The sequence below is a fragment of the Protopterus annectens genome, chromosome 5.part0 (genome assembly GCF_019279795.1).
Source record: "Protopterus annectens isolate FY-2018-M chromosome 5.part0, PAN1.0, whole genome shotgun sequence".
NCBI classification, from domain to species: Eukaryota; Metazoa; Chordata; order Ceratodontiformes; family Protopteridae; genus Protopterus; species Protopterus annectens.
In genome coordinates this window covers 1889305861-1889324942 of record NC_056735.1, presented here as the reverse complement: position 1 = coordinate 1889324942, position 19082 = coordinate 1889305861, and the positions used below count along the sequence as shown (strand labels likewise).

General features: G+C 43.3%; 1 protein-coding gene across 1 annotated transcript in view; it reads right to left on the bottom strand.

Moving 5' to 3' along the window:
* The window catches only part of LACC1 (laccase domain containing 1), a 249385-nt gene that overhangs the window by 121213 nt on the left and 109090 nt on the right, over nt 1–19082 (bottom strand). The window lies entirely within an intron of this gene.

Below are 19082 nucleotides of genomic sequence, written 5' to 3'. Positions count from 1 at the left end.
GTAGCTTTCTCATATGTAGCCTTGCTTGTGGAATCAAAAGAATACAGGATGCCATGTAACCCAGGGCCTGCAGGATTTTCCTTGCAGTCAGCTGGGTTTGTCTTGTCAGATTCTTGAAGTAATCCGGTAGTTGACTTTGTTTTTCTTCTGCGAGATAGGCCATTTGGGTGGTTGTATCTAGATCCGCACCCAGAAAGGTTATTCTTTGGGATGGAACAAGTCTTGATTTGTGCATGTTGACTGTATATCCCAAGGCCTGTAGAAGATTGATGGCATAATTTAAGTCCGTTATCAGAGTTTGTTGGTTGTCCGCTTGTATAAGGCAGTCGTCCAGATATGGGTAGATTTGAATCCCCTGGAGTCTGCAGTGTGCTATTACTGATGCCAGGCATTTTGTGAATGCTCTGGGTGCAGTAGATAAGCCAAAGGGCAATGCTGAGAACTGATAATGCTCTGACCCTGCAAGAAATCTGAGGTATCTTCAGCAACTTTGTCCGATAGGGACATGCAGGTATGCCTCCTTGAGGTCTAGAGTAACCAGCCAAGACCCCTTGCCCAGCATGGGAAGGAGTTGCTATAGAGTCAGCATTTTGAATTTTGGCACAATGAAATAAGTATTCAGTACGGACAAGTCGAGAATTGGTCTCCATTGATGCTCTTTTCTTGGAACAAGGAATAGCCTGGAGTAAAATCCTTGGCCTTGTTCTGAAATAGGAACTTTTTCTATGGCTTTCATTTGTAGTAAGTTTGAGATTTGTTTCAAAGCCTCTGCCCTTTGATTTGGTGGCAGACCTGGCATGCCTTTTCTTTTTGGCAATGTGTGGAAATGGAACCTGTATCCCTTGTCTATTATTTGGAGTGTCCATTTGTCTCTTGTAATGTTGTGCCAATTTCTTGAGAATAAAGAAAGCTTTCCGCCCAAAGGTGCTTCTAACTGAGCCCTGGTTGGCGGAGTCCAAGCAAAGTCATTGAGTTTGTCCTTGTGCAGCCGTTGCAGGTCCTGAACTGCCTGTCTGGATTGGAGGTTGCCATTGACGGCCTCTGTAGGAGCCCCTAGCTTGCCCTCTACCTCTGGCACGCCTGTTCCTGCCCCTTTGAAATCTTTCTGTGTCCGGAAAGGACCAATTCTTGGAAGGCCAGTTTCTGCTGAATCTAGGAGGTTGGACTTTAAGAAAATCCTTAACTGTTTGTACAGATTTTGCCTTCTCCTCAAATTTCTTTAGGACGTCTTGAGCAGTGGAACCAAATAACTTTTGCTTTTCCAGTGGAGCATCCAAAAGCTTAGCTTTAACATGTTCTGGCAGAGATTGTTCCTTTAGCCAAGCATGTCTGCGTATAACAACACCTGTCATTGCTGACCTACATGACGCTTCCAATGCATCATAACCACACTGCAAGAAGTGGTTGCTAACCTGCTGGGAGTTATGTACCAGATCCTGAAGGGATTTACGGTCAAGGGGTTCAGAAGAAGACAATTTCTTATGCATTTCTTCTAACAAATACTCTTGATACTGTATCATGTGAAATTGACAGTTTAATGCCCTCATAGCAAGAGTGGCAGAAGTATACACTTTTTTACCCCATCTCTCTAATGCCCTGGACTCCTTTGCAGAGGGGAGTGGGTTCTTAGTAGTAACAGCTGCAACCCCTTTAGGGCCCTGTGAAATAGTTTCAGGGTCAGCAGAGTGGGCCTTATAAAGAAAATTATATGTGTCCAGGACCCTGTAGTACCTATCGGGCTTAACAGGGGCCGGGGGCAGAGTGTCAGGAGTCATACTAGAGTCAGAATATACATCATCAATCACATTTAAAACAGGAGGAATAGCCAAAGGTCTATGCTGAGGTAAATGAAGAAAAGTTCTTAGTCTTTTCCTGGAATCAGAATATTCCTGGCCGTGCCATTTGAAATGCTCTCTCATAGTGTGAAGGGTCTCCTCAAAGGAAAGCTCTTCGGGAGGGGAGGCCGAGGGAGTAGATTCCTCTGCATCCGAATCCTCGTAGGCCGAATAAGCCTCCTCCTGGTAATCTGAATGATCCGAGCCAACAGAGGCCTCCTCTGAGGAAAGGGGAGCAGGAGGATCCATCCTGGGCCTTTTGTCTAGAGGGGGTTGGGAGCCCCTGTCCAGATGAGGCTGAGAGCCCCTAATTACGGAGATAAGGTCCTCTGCTAAAGTTAGAATCTGTGAACTAGAAGAAGGTCCCTGAGGAATAACTCTGGAAGGCATGGCTGTAGTGTGTTCTGCAGCTTTAGCCCTGGTGAAGGCCTTAATAGACATGGATGCAGGAGGCCTGGCTGCACCACGTGCTGGTGTAGCTTTGTCTAAAGGTATGGTGTCGGAAGATTCCAATACACCAGTTTCGGAAGGCAATTCTGTAACCGACTCGGTAGGAGCCTCCGGGGCCGAGGCTGTCGGTTGAATTATTTCAGGGTTCGGAAATTCCAAGGACTCTGTATCAGCCGAGACCGAGACACTCACGGTAGGCCTAGCCGTGGTTTCAGCCGAAACTGCGGCCCGCATGTGTCGGTCCTTGTCTTTCCGTTTTTTAATTAAATGTGATGTCGGGGTTTCCGACGGCATTTTGTAAGCAAAACTATCCCCAAAAAACTCTTCTGCGAACTCCGACCGATGTCTAAGAGTGCGTCGGTTGAAGGAAGCGCAGGCTGAACAGGCCGAGACGTCGTGGTCTGGGCCTAAGCAGGGTAGACAATAAGAGTGGAAATCCTTATGAGGTATTTGTTTCCCACAAGTTAAACAATTATTAACTTTTTCTGACATCGGCTGAGGCAAGAGAGTCTCAACGGGGTACTTAGCTTTTGAAGTCTTCGGATAGCGAATTTATAGGAGCTGGCCGACCGGCACTTGCGAACTGCTTCTGCTTCGGGCACCACGCGGCAAGAAAGACTGAGGAAGATGGCATCGGCTGATGCTTTTATACCCCAGGCGCTGTGACGTCGGGGAAAGGGCGGCATCAGCCGACGCCGGACCCAGACTTTGGAATCCGGCCGACCGAAGGGCTGCCTGAGGCAGGACAACCCATATGTGATGACTGCAGATGCATCCTTGAAGGACATCAGGATGTCCCAAATGTGGGTGTTCCTGAGGCCTTGACACCAGCTGCCCAGCAGGATGGAGTGGACGAGACTCTGGTGCAAGGAGTGACTGAGAAGACTATTTCGAAGGGGGTGGAACTGACTGTTGTCTTGGAAAAGACAAGACCCTCTCCATTGCCTCGAAAGCCGATCCACCCATGGTAGGAATGGAGTCTGGGCCCGAAAAATCTGAACTCTGCACTGAAATCTCCAGATCCCTCCAGAGGCAGAAGCCAGAGCCAAGCTGATCTATGCTAAGGCTCAAAGGAGAAGAGACGACTCTGAAAAAATTTGGGTCAACTCAAATTCCTTGGAATCAACAGGACAGGCATGGCTCCAGGTGGTCTCCTGTTCTGAGCAAGCCAGAGAACTTAGGGATGCAATCGGTGCTGATGAAGACGACAACTCCGGAAATGAGACAGTTGGCAACTTGAAACCAAGGGCTCTGAACTTACCTCAGAAGTCAGAGGAGGATAGGTGCTTGGAGGGGTGGAAGTAGAAGGACCCTAACCCATCGGGATAGGAGGCCTATAAGAACCAGTAACTCCCTGCACCCAGAGTATCTTCCTCATCACTCTTTCCAGCTCTTCTTCAGTGACATTTCTGGAAGAACGGATGGATTTCGTTGGAGAAGGACAGTCCAGGAAAGGGGAAGGCAGTCTATCTGGGAAAGAGTCAATGGACAGGGAATACCTGGACCTAGGCACTGTAATAAATTCCTTAGTCGGCACCAATGAAGACAGCAACAAAGGAGTAATCTTTCCCAAAGGCGGTACTGAGGAAACTATCGGTACAGTTAGTTGAGTTGTTGGTTCCACCTGTTTCATCAGAACCAACAACTTAGACTTTTTAATAGTTGGAGCAGAAAATGGTATCAGCACCAAAGAGCTCCGTTTCTTTGCCTCCGAAGACTTGGAAGAGGAGGTCAAGGAAGTTGGACTTGACTTGGAGGATCTACAAACAGCTTCACCGAAAGAGGAAGATAACATCCCCTTCAACATCAACTTGTTTTACGCTCCACCAGAGCCCAATGGCTAAAAGAATGACAAATAGAGCAATCTTCTTGTAAATGGTGGGGGTCCCACAGTGAGTGCTGGTCTAAATAGGGGATCTTGAGAGAGCACTTCGCACATCTTTTAAATCCTGCAGGGGTTCTCTCTTTCTCCTTGCTTTTCTCTGCCATAGAAAAGCGGGAAGGCAGAAAAGCCACAGCCCACATGCACGCAAAGATTCACACACACAAAACTATGAAAGGAAGGGATAGTGAAAAGATAGAAACTTATATATATATATATATATATATATATGTGTGTGTGTGTGTGTGTATATGTATGTATATATAGATGAAAAGGGGAATACCAACAATGGTAAAAAGGGAGCTACCAAAGGGCAGAGGGTAAAGTACTAGCAAAAGTATGCAAGAAGTACACAAACTATGAATAAAAAGGGTTGCGACAGATGCAGAAAAGTAAGATTTGACTAAAACAGGAGAAGAAACACGTATCTGGAACACTGGAGAGTAGGCAAAAAACCACATCTGAAGGTTACAGCAGCAAATGAGATCTGAGGTAATGAACGAGTTGCAATGTGGGTTGAGGGGGAGGCTCAATAGTTTTTGGTTGCTATGAGCTTTAGCAAGCGGCCAAGTCGGTTCCAAGGGATAGGAACCAAGTCCATCCATTGAGGATAACATGAAAATTGACAACTTCAGATTAGTTATATTTTTATGAAACAGGTCTGCTTAATCCATTGAGCAATTTTAGGGAAACTAGCTTATATTGGAGTATACATGTTCCAACATAATAAAAAATAAGAGTTGCAAAAAATAATTTTTGGTATTATATAGGGTTCTAGGTTAAAGCGAATAGAAGGGACGATTCTATAGATAGAGAGAGGGGGCTTGTATTTAGTTAATCCCATTGTCAATCTATCTTCTTTGCACATATTTTGGATTTTGAAAGTACTGTACTATGACAAGGACTTGTGCTGGGAAGGTTGTTGTCAGTAAAATATACTGACTTCTTGAAAATGATGGGGAAATGAAAGAAGGAATGCAATGGGGTATTGAAGAATACAAGGCAAAATCTGTTGTAAAGAAATTAACTTTGGGTGCATATTCTAAATGTAAGGAAACAATAGCACAAAGAAGTCATCTGGAAAGTTAACTGCATTGATCCTTGAACAAATTCTGAAGATATGCAGAAAACTATAAAGAGATGAAAGAAAAGGTTTGATGATGTGATTGTTGAATGATGAAGTTTTTTTTATGAAGAAATGTTACAAAAGAAGTTGCCTAGAAGGATATTCATGCTGTATAAGTAACAGGATGAAAGAAATTATATTATGTGTAATATTGGGGAAACAGTGGAACTTTCTTTACTGCACACAAAAGGGTGAGATTATTTTGGTATGGGACAAACTAATTGTGGCAAACAGAAGGAACAGAGGAGGTTTCATTGGATGTGATTACTTATAAAAAACGTCACATGGGACTAAAGAGACTGTAGCTAAATTAGATAGAATAGTCTTTTCATTAGTTTATATCCAGGACAGAATGTGAATACTTTATGGAGATATGAAGTATACAATTACGCAAATAAAATTGTCATTATTAATATTTACTAAAGCAGTCACAGTGTAGAAGCCACTTTGTGAAAGTCAGCCCTAGAGACTTCAGAACTGGTATAAGTGGTAAAGATAGGGAGAGACAGAGAGGATATTGCTGGGGGTTGCCAGCATAAAGTGTGTGTGTGTGTGTGTGTGTGTGTGTGTGTGTGTGTGTGTGTGTGTGTGTGTGTGTGTGTGTGTGTGTGTGTGTGTGTAAAATACTGCACTGGTGACAGTTTTAATTAGAAGCTATATGGTTTCTTGGATTTTGTAATACTGAGATTATGAATTCCCAACTCTGGAGAAATAATCCCGAAACAGATTTTGAGAGAAAATAAATATCGACTTATCCTAAATATTATGATTATATAATTTTATCACATGTCTACCTAATTTCCTATGTTCTGGGTAAGCTGTAGGTCGCACTTTACCAGCCGATTTCTTTTTTCCTTCTTCTATAACAAAAGAACTGCATTGTGTCTGAACCAGTCCTTTTAGAATTCCACTTCCATTTCTGATTGACATAGTGATCCTGGCAGCAACTATCACCATTGTTTGTTGTTCTTTCGGCTTTTTCCCGGTAAGGGGTCGCCACAGCAGAACTCCAGTCCGCTATTGATTGGCAGTAGATTTTTAAGAAATGCCGAGGTGCCAGCTCGACACCCAACCTTCAACGAAGGCACGCCCATTTATGCACGCATATCTTTCGAACGCTACCCAACCGCATGGAGTACATGCAGACTCCACACAGAAGGCACTCCCAAGCCAAGCCGAGAATTGAACGGGAGAACCTCTTGCAGTGAGGTAACACTACAGCTGTACTATCACCGTGTGAAAAATATATTTCCAAGCATCTCCCTTGACTCTTCAACCCTGCCAACTTAGACTGTCCTGTTCTGCCTGCCATCTTTTCTAAGAAACAGCATTAACTTAGATGTTGGATGTCCTTGAGGTACTTGAACGGTTTTGTCTCATTTCCCCTCTGTTTTAACTACAAATCAACTTGGACTTTGGATTCCCCTTGAGGTACTTGAATGTTTTGGTCCCATCTCCCTTGAGGTACTTGAATGTTTTGGTCCCATCTCCCTTCTGTTTAACTACATAGCAAGATAGATTCTGTGGATTCCCCTCAGGTATTTGAATGCTTCCATCACATGTCCCCCTCTATTTAACTACAAATTAATGTGTATTCTAGATTCCCCTGAGGTACGTACATACTTCTATCATATCTCCCTCTCTTTGGTTTAATTTATATTGTGCATATTAAGTGCTAATACGCTTTTGTAGTAAATAGTATGCACCAGTGTGTTACCTTTTTTTGTAAAGCTTCTGTTGTATCTATGTCATGGCAAAATGACGTCTTCCAAACTGGACTCCGTAACTGACACACTTGGCACGGTCTCTTTCTATCCTATCTTTGTCCTTCTTGCATTATCTCTGTGTTATTAAAAGCACATTTCTTTCCAGATCATCAACAATGTCACTTTTTACAGACATCGAAAATAACTGATCAATTTACTGGCTCCAGTGGTACTCAGCTTACAATAATGACCTTTTGTGTCTTTTTGTCCAAACAGTATTTGTACAGATGCTATCTTGCTATGATTCATTATAATGCTGCCCAATTTATACATTAATTTTTGTGCAGTACTGTTACAGAAAGTCTTATTGAAATTTAAGCAGGCAAGACAACTGTCTCTTTGTGGCTTATTACCCTAGTTACTCAATTCTCTGGCATTACCTTACTGATGTTAAGCTATTATTATTATTATTAGCAATGTCAGTGGAGCAATAGGCAGTACACTCACCTCTGGGGCAGACGGCAGCAAGTTGTACTCTCACAGCAGGTAGACTGATTGCTGACACTGTAGTGCAGCATACGGGTGGCCCTGCATTCTTATGTATGCAGTCTTTCAGATAATGGTAGCAAAGAGGGCATGACAGAGTGTCTTCCTGTTTAACTACCACAAATTGACATGGATCAGACGATGACAAGGAAGAAGCTTTTCCTGTGGACTCCCTATCAAGATGGAAAACAGTCTGATATTGTGGTTTCTAGGTCCTGTGCTGAAAAAAGATCCCATAAGACTCTTGCCAATACCAGAAGGACTGCACATAACTAAATCTGAATTATGTAGGATTCCTTCACCAGGGGAGCTACTTCCCTTAAACTGTATTCATGCCAGGAAGGGCTCTTCACCCTGGTAAAGCATCCATCATCAGGATCTGTGATTAGGTCAGCTGCAGAAAAGTGAGAACCTCCTTTAGGTTGGTGGAAACTGATCAGCACGCCAGGGCATGGAGGCAGTGTCTGAAACCAAGACACTTCAACATGCTGACTCTACAACCAGTGATATCTCAAAGTCTAATGCAACACTGACATCTTCAGGCATACCAAAAGTATTATAACAGCCATCAGGCCCAGAAGTCACAAACTGGTCTGAGTCTGGAACACTGACCACATTTTCAAGTCTGCTCAGATCTTGCACTCCTGGACCCTTTTCTGCAGGCAGGAAATACCAACAATGGAAAGCTTCCAACTCTATCTTAATGAATACAATTCTTTATAAATGGGACCAGAGAGTACTTTTTTGAAGTTTTTGCTTAACACCAAGGACTGCAATCATGGGAACACTCATCAGGGTCACTAACAGTGAGTTCTTCAGTTGCATTGCCAAAAGCAAATCATCCAAGCAAGAAAATACAGGATTATTTCTTCTGCAAGACGTCTGCCAACATGACTAGTACCCTTGGAAAACACTCTGGTTACAGAAGGGATACATAAAATTAGCACTTTGTGCTGAATGCAATATCTACTCACAGCAAAATGAAGGGACATTCTGTGTGCACGCAAGTCACTGTTATGTCAAAAGGTATCCATCCGGGATACCTAAAATTAGCACTTTGTGCTGAATGCAATATCTACTCACAGCAAAATGAAGGGACATTCTGTGTGCACCCAAATCACTGTTATGTCAAAAGGTATCCATCCTCTTTAGTGACAAAATTAGTGAGTCCTTCAGCAGCAGATGTAGGAGTCCTGGAAAGTTACCATCCAGAACATAATGTAGTGGATGTGCTCCATGAAGTTGTGGAGGCAAAAGATTGAATGGAACTCTCTGGTACCTTTAGAGTTAAGAAGAGGTCACAGTACAACTTCTGACCTCATTCTCAGGGAAGAAGAATCTCAACAGCTCCTTTGAGAAATATGATCTGGATCTGTACCAAGAGCTCTGTGGATGTGACTTGTTCTCTTAGCTCAGCCCTTTCTACTAGAGGATACAAGATCTGTAATGCATGACTATCTGTGGTCACACTGCAAATCCAAGAGTCCTTTGTGTTGGCATGTCAAGATGGCATCACTATGGAAAATCAAAGCAATTCTACGGACAGTTATAGATGACTGGACTGTGGCTACAGGCTGCTGGAGTCACCACCTCAGATAACTTAGATGGCACCAGTGATGGAGGTAAAACCATATTACATTTAAGAGCCCTGTTCAGTCCTGTAAAGGGCATCTTCTCTGTCCAAACTTAGAAAGAAAAGAACAGCTGGAGAAAAGGAGAGCCTGTAAAGGACCTTTGCAACCATACAGCCTTCTTCCATTTCAGGAGGTCATGTATTAGGTGGGAACAGCCAAAAAAGGAGTCCCCTTGAAATGGGGCATCAAGGATCGACTGTCTGAGCACTTCCATAACAGAGGAGCGCTTCAGCCATACCATTCTGCAAAAACAAATGTCTGAGCCTGACAGTTTAGCTAAAATCAAGACAAACCCAATACCATAATGAGCCATGGGAAACCACTGTGGAATAACTAGAGTCTTGACCAGTTTTACTTTGAGACCAGACTTTGTAGAGCTAAAATATTTTCAGTGCCTGATTCACCAGGGCAGACTGAAAGTGCATAGCTGAGATATCTAATGTCTAATGTACAAGAGAATACTTTCTTGTCTGCCTTGTCCAAAGCTTTATGTTCCTTGCCAATGAGCCACATGGCAAAATCCATTGGCGTTTGGGTCCTGTTCTAGACTGAAGAGACCAACATAAAAGTTTAATCCAGAATTCCTGTTTGGCATATCACTCCATGTACTGAGGGGCTTATTGTGATGACTGGCCTTACCGGGATGCACAGAAGCAGAAAACGTGTGCTTCTAAACTGCATACATGGCACCACTGACAGATGGGCTCCACTGCTGGGAAGGGTTAGGAAATTAGCCAAGTTACCTCCTCCTACTTCCACGGATGATTACTTAGATATTTCTGGGGGAAGGAATTAGGCCACAAATGAGTCCATTGTAGGTTTCATGGGCTTCAAGGCTTACCAAGGGACAGCTCTCATTCAGTGGTGAGCTGTTTTTTTTTTTTTTAATCAATGCCAGAGATTAATGCCCATGGATCCTCTGAAGCTTTGAGACCTTGTGAAGAAAGTATACATGTGTGTGTGTGGGGGGGCACCAGTCCCCTATCACTGCACTGGCTGTCTTTTCTTACAGACACGTTTGTGTGTTGTTGAACATGTGGTGGCTGCTTTTGGAAACACAGGGTTTTCAAAAACATCACTACCCATGTACAACAATAACAGGATCACACAGCAATTCAGAAAAGGGTCAACATTTGATGAGTTGCCCCTTCAATGAGTGAGGACATGGAATCTTTTTATTTCTCTCTGAATGGCTGCATTCTGAAAAAGTAGATGTAAATCACGTGTTCCAGTTTGGCAGAAGTAAGTTAGTGTCACAAAAGTAAGGCTGAGCTAAGAAATAAAAAGCACAATCAAATATAATAATTCAGTCACAAAGTTGAACTTCACAGTTCACAAACAAATATGGTTCATTTTGAGTAACTAATGAATGGAAAAAGTTGACATGAGTTAGGCAAGCAAAGGGCCTAGATTCCTTCAAAAATTAACTGGAAAATCACATGGAGTGTACAGCATATTATGTTTTCCAAGGCAAGAAAATATGTCCTTAAAAGATAATTTGTCCTGAAGTTGTATTAAATTTGTCCTGAAGTTGTATTAAATGCTGGTAAACACCTTTTTTTAACAACAAAAAAAATATCAACTTTCTTTCTGCATAATCCGCTTTGCAGTATAACATACAACATATATATTTTGCTATTTCTATTCATGTTATAAGGCTGAAAAAAGTACAGACTGCAAACTGGGGCAATAGCACCAAGCCCACCGATGCTATGACCTAGTGTAATGTTATGCATATAACCTCACAAATCAAGACAGTTTTTATTATGTTGAACTGAACTTTGCAGCATACTAACTCCACCACACTCATGCTACAATGCAACAATCACACATTCATCTGTCATGTCAAACTCATGCAGCATATGCCTGCCTTTGTTGTCATTATGCCTGACGGGTGAGGGTGACAAAAAGTACAGTTGTGTACACTTATCATAAATGTAGATGTTCGAGTGTATTCACTGCTGCAGTCCTAAACACTGGGTTATCTATGCTGTGGTAGCCCTCAGTCGGTCTAAATACCAGAGTCAAGGTTCTGTGCGTCGACTGCTGTCGTTTGCTGGGTGACGTCAAGTCGTCAGAGCTATAAAGGACAGCAGGCGATGCCATTACCTCAGTTTTTCTTGCCTTAACCAACAAAAGAAGTCCAATTTTAATAATTATTAGTAGTCCTGGGGTCAGAGACCCCCACAAAAATATGTCTCTCTCTAAGGAAAGCAGATATCAGGGGGAAGGAGGGAGGGAAAGCATGACTGCAACAGTGAGAACACTCAAACATCTACATTTATGGTGACTGTACACAACTGTACTATGTTCTTCATGTTACACTGCTGCAGTCCTAACCATTGGAAAAGATTCCCAAAGCTGAGGAGAAGGGTGGAAGGTTTGCAGAAACTTAAGATTGGGTGAGCATGCCCTGCAGAACTGCAGAGGCAAACCCAGCTCTAGCTTTTGAGAATATGTTCAGATGGTAATGTTTGGTGAAGGTGTGGAATGAAGTCTATGTGGCAGCTTCCAGGATGTCCTTGATGGGTACCCCTCAAAGGAATGTTGTGGAAGTAGAGGGTGCCCTAGTGGAATGGGTTTTGATGGTCCTAGGGAGTGGTTTTCCATGCAAGGAGTAGGAAAATTGGATGAAGTGTGCTATCCATTTGGAAATGGTCTGTTTGGATATTGGTTTCCCCTGTGCCCCTATTTTAAAGCTGACCAAGAGATGGTCAGTTTTCCTGAATGTCTTTGTACGATCCAGATAAAATCTGAGTTGCCTGTGCACATCCAAAGAATGCAGTATCCTTCCCCCTTGTTCTGAGGGTTAGGGAAGAAGGTGGGCAGATGGATGGCCTGGTTCAGAGTAACATCTGAAACCACCTTTGGCATAAAGGAGGGATTGCTTCTCAGGGAGACCCTGTCTGCATGGAAGATGGTAAGATAAATGGTTCAATAGCTATTAAGGCTTGAAACCCTGACACGCTCATGGCTGAAGTAACAGCCAGGAGAAAGGCAGTTTTCCGACAGAGGTACTTTAGTTCTGAGGATGCTGCAGGCTTGAAGGGAGGCATAGCAAGCTTTTCTGAAACATAGTTCAGGTCCCAGGCTGGGGTGGGCTGTCTTCTGGGAGGCCTGATATTAGAGGCTCCTCTAAGGAATTGTTTGGTAAGAGGCTGGGAGAACAATGGCTGTTCTGTAGCAAAGTGTGCCGAGACAGCAGAGGCATGGATCTTTATGGAGTAGAAGCAGAGACCCTTATTAAAAAATGCAGCAAGGTAATCTAGAATAAGAGGAATGGAGGGCAGATGTATGTCTGCCTCCTTGGACTGGCTCCAGGAGCAGAATATTTTCCATTTTCCATTTTCCAGCATAAGATTTTCTGGTGATGGGCCTTCTGGCTTCTGTGATTATGTCAAGGACTTGCTTGCTTAGCATAGATTCCTTGCTGGTTTTGGTAGAATAAGACATGCTGAGAGCTTGAGTGTGTGAACGTCTGGGTGCAGCATTGTCCCCCCCCAGGATAGCAGGTGAGGTATCAGAGGTAGCTACCAGGGGGGCTGGTGGGATAGGCTGCGCAGCAGTGGGTACCAATGCTGTCTGGGCCAATCTGGGACAATGAGTATTCCTCTTGGTTTTTCCTCCCTTATCTTAATTAGCACTTTTGGAATGAGAGGAAGGGTGGTAATGCATACACAAAGAGGGTATTCCAAGGGAAGGTCAGGGCATCAGCCTTCCAGGGCAGGTGATGGTACTCCCTGGTGCAGAATTTCTGTACTTGATTTAAATGAGAGGGAAAGAGGTCCACCTGGGGAGGGGTCCCCCATGTGTGGGTAACGTGCAGAAAAATCTCTCTGTTGATTTGCCATTTGTGTGGGTCCAGCAGGTTTCTGCTTAGGTGGTCTTCTAGGATGTTGTTGATGCCCGGTAGGTACTGGGCTATAAGATGCAATACCATGGATGTGGCTGCTAGCCACAGGTTCATGGCTAGTCTGCACAGGGGGTAAGATTGAGTCCCTCCCTGTTTGTTTATGTACCACATGACTGTGGTGTTGTCTGTTTTTATGAGAAGAACCCCTGGTTTGAGGTAGGGTTTAAAGGATGCCAGAGCGTTTTGTACTGCTATCATTTCCTTTTGGTTGATGTGCAAGGATAGTATTTGTGCGTCCCAGAGACCTTGGGTGCATCTGCCTTCTAGGTGGGCACGCCAGGCTATGTCCGAAGCATCTGTAGTTATGGTCTGGTCTGATGGACGGAGGGTGAATGGAAGTCCCTTGTTCAGAGCACAGGCCTGGACCCACCAGAGGAACTCTGATCTTATGCAAGGGATCACAGGCAGGGAGGTGTCCAGAGGTTGTGAGTATTGACACCATAGGTTCTTCAGATACCACTGAATTTTCCTCATGTGTAGTCTGGCCAGAGGTACCAGGACGATGCATGAGCCCATGTACCCTAGAGCTTGTAGGAACTTCCTGGCAGAAAGCTGGGTTTGGGAGGTCAGAGTAGTGAAGTATTTTGGTAGGAAACTTTGTTTTTCTCGGGACAAAAAGGCCATTTGCTGTTCTGTTTCCAGTAAGGCTCCCAGAAATATGATTTTCCTGGTAGGTGTCCATTTTGATTTCCTTTTGTTGATAGTGAACCCCAGAGAGGCGAGTAGGGTTTTTACAAATGAGAGGTGCTGCAGGACAGTTCCTTGCAGTCTGCCTGGATGAGACAGCCATCCCGGTAAGGGTAAATCTGTACATTGTTTTGCCTGCAAAAGGCAATGGCCGGAGCTAGACATTTGATGAATACCCTGGGAGCAGTAAATAAGCCAAAGGGCAAAGCAGAGAACTGAAAGTGTAGTGATCCTGCTCTGAAGCGCAGGCATTTTCTGCAGGATTCCTTATTGGGATGTGCAGGTAAGCATCCTTTAGGTCTAAGGTGACCATCCAAGCTTTGTTTGGCAGCACTGGTAGAAGCTGTTGTAAGGAGAAAGGTATTGAGAAAGGATAGGACCAGGATGGGATGCCAAGTCCCCTCTTTCTTGGGAACAAGGAATAGTCTGGAATAGAATCCTTTTGCAACTTATGTAGGTACAGGTTCTACTGCCCCTAGGAATATTAGGTTTTGCACTTGTTTTAGTGCTTCTGCCCACTAGTTTGGAGGTAGGTCTGGGTACCCTCTTGGAGGTGGTAGTTCTTGGAAAATTAATTTGTACCCCTGAGCAATGATTTTTAAGACCCACTGATCTTTTGTTATAGAGTTCCAATTTTCTCTGCATAGAGATAGCTTTCCTCCTAGCTTTGGGTGTGGTGGAACAGGCAGAGATGGGAAAGGTAGTCATTGAGAGTTTTTTCCTTACAGGGTTGCTTTTGAACTCCCTGCTCTAGTGTTTGAGGGGGGCTACTGTTTAGTTCTTTGCTGGCCCTGAGTTTGACTCCTGGTAGGTCTTCCCCTACGAGTTTTGCTGTGTGCCTGCCAGAAGGACCAGTGTTTAGAGGGAAAATATTTGCTGAACCTAGGAGGTTGTACTCAAAGTAAATCTTTAACAGTCTGCATAGATTTTGCTTTGTGTTCCATCTTTTTAAGTACCTCTTCAGTTTACTGTCCAAACAAGCGGTCTTTGTCAAGAGATGCATCCATGATTTGCCCTTTGACATGCTCAGGGAAAGGTTGTTCTTTCAGTCATACATGTCTTCTGATAACAGATCCTGTCACTGCTGCCCTGCTAGAAGAAGCTTCTAGGCCATCAAATCCACAGTGCAAGGAGTGGTTTGCCACCTGAGATGAAGAGTGCAGTAATTCTGCTATCTCTGTATTGTTGGCAAAATCTGGTAAAGCAGAACTTTTCTGTTTCACAAGTTCCAAAGTGTGCTGTTGATATTTTAACATATGGAACTGACAGTTGAGAGCCCTTATAGTTAAAGTTGCAGAGGTATATAATTTTTTACCCAATCTGTCCAGGGCCTGAGATTATTTGTCTGAGGGAGTAGGATTCTTTGCAGAGGTAGCCTCAACTCCCTTAGGTCCCTAAGTAATGACCTCTGGATCTGCTATAGAATTTCTGTAGAGGAATTTATGTGAGTCAGGTATCCTGCAGTTCCAGTCAGGTTTTCTGGGGCAGGTGGAAGGGTGTCAGGGGTAAGGCTGAATTTTTGGTAAACATCATCTACCACCTCCAAGATGGGTGAGATGGGTGGGATGGCCAGAGACCTGTGCTGGGGTAGGTCCAGAAAATCTTAGTCTTTTCTTGGATTGAGGGAAATCCATTGATTCCCACTGGAAGTGTTCCCTGAGGGTCTGGAGGGTTTCCCCAAAGGAAAAGTCCTCCTGAGGTGATGCAGAAGGAATAGATTCTTCTGCATCCGAGTCTTCACAGGCAGTAAGAGGATTTTCTTCTTCAAGAACAGAAGAGTCATATCCCTCAGAGTCTAAATCCGACTGGATGTCTGGAGAAGGTTCCCTTCTCTTTTTGGCTAGAGTGGCCTGATTACCCCGGATGAAAGTAATGAGATCCTCCGCCATTTTAAGCATTTTAGTTTGAGGAGGGGGAGGAGTAGTGGAAAGGAGACTTTTTGCTGTTTTCTTTGGGGTAGCTCTAAGTTTGGCTTGAAGAGTATCTCTCGGTGCTGCTGGGGTGTTAGTCAGAAGAGAGGGCGAAGGCCTTGAAATGAAATCCGAAGTGCGAGCGGTATCCTCAGAAGCTGGTGCCTGCTTAGCGGCTCTGGACCCAACCGAGGCAGAGACGGCCAAAGACTTATTAGACGATGCAGTCATCTGTGTCATACAGGACTCCGAAAGGGTCTCAGTAGAGGTCTGAGAAGTAATCAAGTTGGGCATCAGGGGCTGCGAAAGCGCCTCACTGAATTCCAAAGAACTGACTACCCTTTTAGCAGTGGTGTCGTCAGAAGGCTTGGCCTTATGCGATCTGTCTCTATCCTCATCTTTACGTTTTTTCAGAAAATCTGCAGTTTGCTGACTGACGGATGCCATAGATGTGATAGATAGATCTGATGCAATCAGAGACAGAAGACGAAAATAACTGGCTACAAACAGAGCTCTACGAAGAATAGTTATAGCATTAAAGAAGGCACAAAACCAACAGTGGGGTACGTCCTGATTTGGGCCTAAGCAAGTGATGCAGTAAGAATGGAAGTCTCCCTGTGGTATTTGCTTTCTACAGGTGAGACAGTTATTGACTTTTTTGGACATCAGTTAGTGCAAGAAAAAAGAAGGATTCCCAATGGGGTACTTAGCTTTAGACATTTTTAGCTAAAGTAATAAATCTGGAAACAGCAGACTGGCACTGTTGCAAATTGCTTCTGCTATGGGCTCCACGGCAAGAAAGACTGACGTAATGGCATCACCTGCTCTCCTTTATAGCTCAGACGATCTGACGTCACCCAGCAAGCTACAGCAGCCGACACACAAAACCCTGACTCTGGTAATCGGACCGACTGAGGGCTACTACAGCATTGATAACCCAATGGTTAGGACTGCAGCAGTGAAACACAAAGAACATCTGTGCCATACACAATGGCTACACAGTCATCTCTGTTTAATCTGACCCTTCTACTGAAGAGCTCAGATTCTTTTTTCACTTAATAAAATGCATTTTTAAGTAATTATGCTACAAATGTGTATAAAGTTATTATTTCTGCAAACTGTTTGTGGCCTATTCGTGTCACCAACCAGCTTTAGGAAACAGATTGTGTGTGTGTGTGTGTGTGTGTGTGTGTGTGTGTGTGTGTGTGTGTGTGTGTGTGTATACATAAATATGTACGCATTAATCCATATCTACAGAGGGATAAAGCCCAGTGTATAACTCAGCAAACCAAGTTCAGTTACAGGCCTGGACACCAGCTAGAGATGAAAAGGAAGGAGGAGAAGTCAGACGGCTAAGCCAACATGCCTTTACAGGGTTGAACACATGTCAGGGTACACAACGTGCAATGATTTCTCTGCTGCAGACCGGAAAACATGGTTCAAGGAGGTGGGGTTGTCTGAAAGATTAAACTACTCACAGAAGTCGTGAGAGTCCTGTGGCATGCCCACTGTATGCTCTCCTGAAAGAACACACACGGGACACGTGTGGGTAAATTAAGGCCATAAACAGAAAACCACAGTGTGTGCATGGATGAGGACATCAACTCTCCGTTTTGTCTGCTCTTTTCTATTTAGAGAATAAATAGTCTGCAAAACTGTCACCTCAAGCCGAACAGAAAAAAAAAATCCACATTTCTGGTACAAATATAATCAGTACCTCACTGTGCACTATCAACACATACATGGAATACACTGGTTTTTAAATCACTCCACTTCATCAAATGAAGGCAAAAAATTAGAAGAAATTAAAGCCTAAGCATTTTGCTAACAGTCAAGTCTCTTATGGTTTCTTGACATAGGTTTATAGGTAAGTGCTACGCTAACTGCTCTTGTAGACCATTTGAAGCCTAGCCAGTGTTCTTCAAAGGTGGCAATCAAAACCTTCACCTTGTGTCTTTGTGGTAAACACCTTAACCATATGCCAACCCTCAACCCTGTAGTGCTGGATTTGAACACCTGCCAGTCTTCATCAATATTCTCTACATCGGTGCATTATCTGAGCACATGCTGTCCTTCTGCAAGTATTCCCTATTACTACATCTTTCTTCATGTATATCAGCCCACCCTGTGCCTTTTGCTCCTTCACTGTATACACTAATGTTGCAGTATAATTAGGTATTTGCCCCTAATAAACGACTATGCTTTTTTTAAACATGGCATAGGATCCTTCAGGGCATCAGACCTGAAACAGAATAGTTCTTGACAGCTGCATTTTAAAATACCACAGATAGTTCTGTGCATCTCTGGTACAAAGCTAAATATGTTTTTTTCTACTCCTGCAGTTCTCCATTTCTTTAACATTACTTTGGGCAGTTAGACTGTCTACCCCACCCCAATGACTCCCTGTGATATGTTTTTTGTTTGTCTTTATTAATGTGTATAACATTTGTATGTCATCTTGCAGTAATGTAGTGTTGCATATTTAGGTCCCGATAACTATGTGAATATATGAATATGAAGAATAGTTTGCCAAATCAAATTACTACTGAAGTACTAACACTGCACCAATAACTTCTTCACGATTTGTTGCAGAGCTTTAACTATCCCAGGGCCTCCACTGGATTTGGGCTATAAGCCAATAGACAACCTAGTAAGCAAAACGTAAATAAAACAAACTCTGCCTGCCAAGCGTTAAAACTTCTCTTCTCCTTGTTCAGTTCTCACATTTTATAATCTTCCTGCTTCCACATACTCCTCACCTCCTGTCTCTTTCTCAGTCTACAAGGTTGAGAAATGTTGCTTCATTTGCTTTCTTTTACTATTAAATGGGACATTCAAAGCACAAGATTTGTGCACATACTTTTACCATCCTATTGACCTGTTTAACTGCAGATTCCTGTTTCTATCTTACAAAACACCTCTAGAGTTTTGATATTTAATTATTACAACTAATGAGCTGTACATAAAATCTGACTTCTCTAGCCATATATTAATTTACAGCTAGCATTACACAAACACATCATCATGAACAGCAAGACCTTAGCAAATCTCTCCGTTTCCTAAAACCCACAGCACTGAGTGACACTGGAGACTGAAGGATCAGTCATTCATGAATGTTTTACGACAGACAAATGTCTTATGAAAAAATCATATTCCAAGGCAAAAACAGACAACTTACACTAAAAGTGTACCCTTCAACAACTCTGGAGACTCCCACGTTGCAAATGATCTGTCATCAAACTGTTTCATGTAAAATTCTAAAATAATACAGCAAGAGGTTATACAAATTTGTTTCTTAGTGTTGAAAACATGATGCATAACTCTCAACTACTATGCATAACTCTCAACTACTATGTATTTTTTCACAATAGAAGTTTTTTATACATTGCGCCA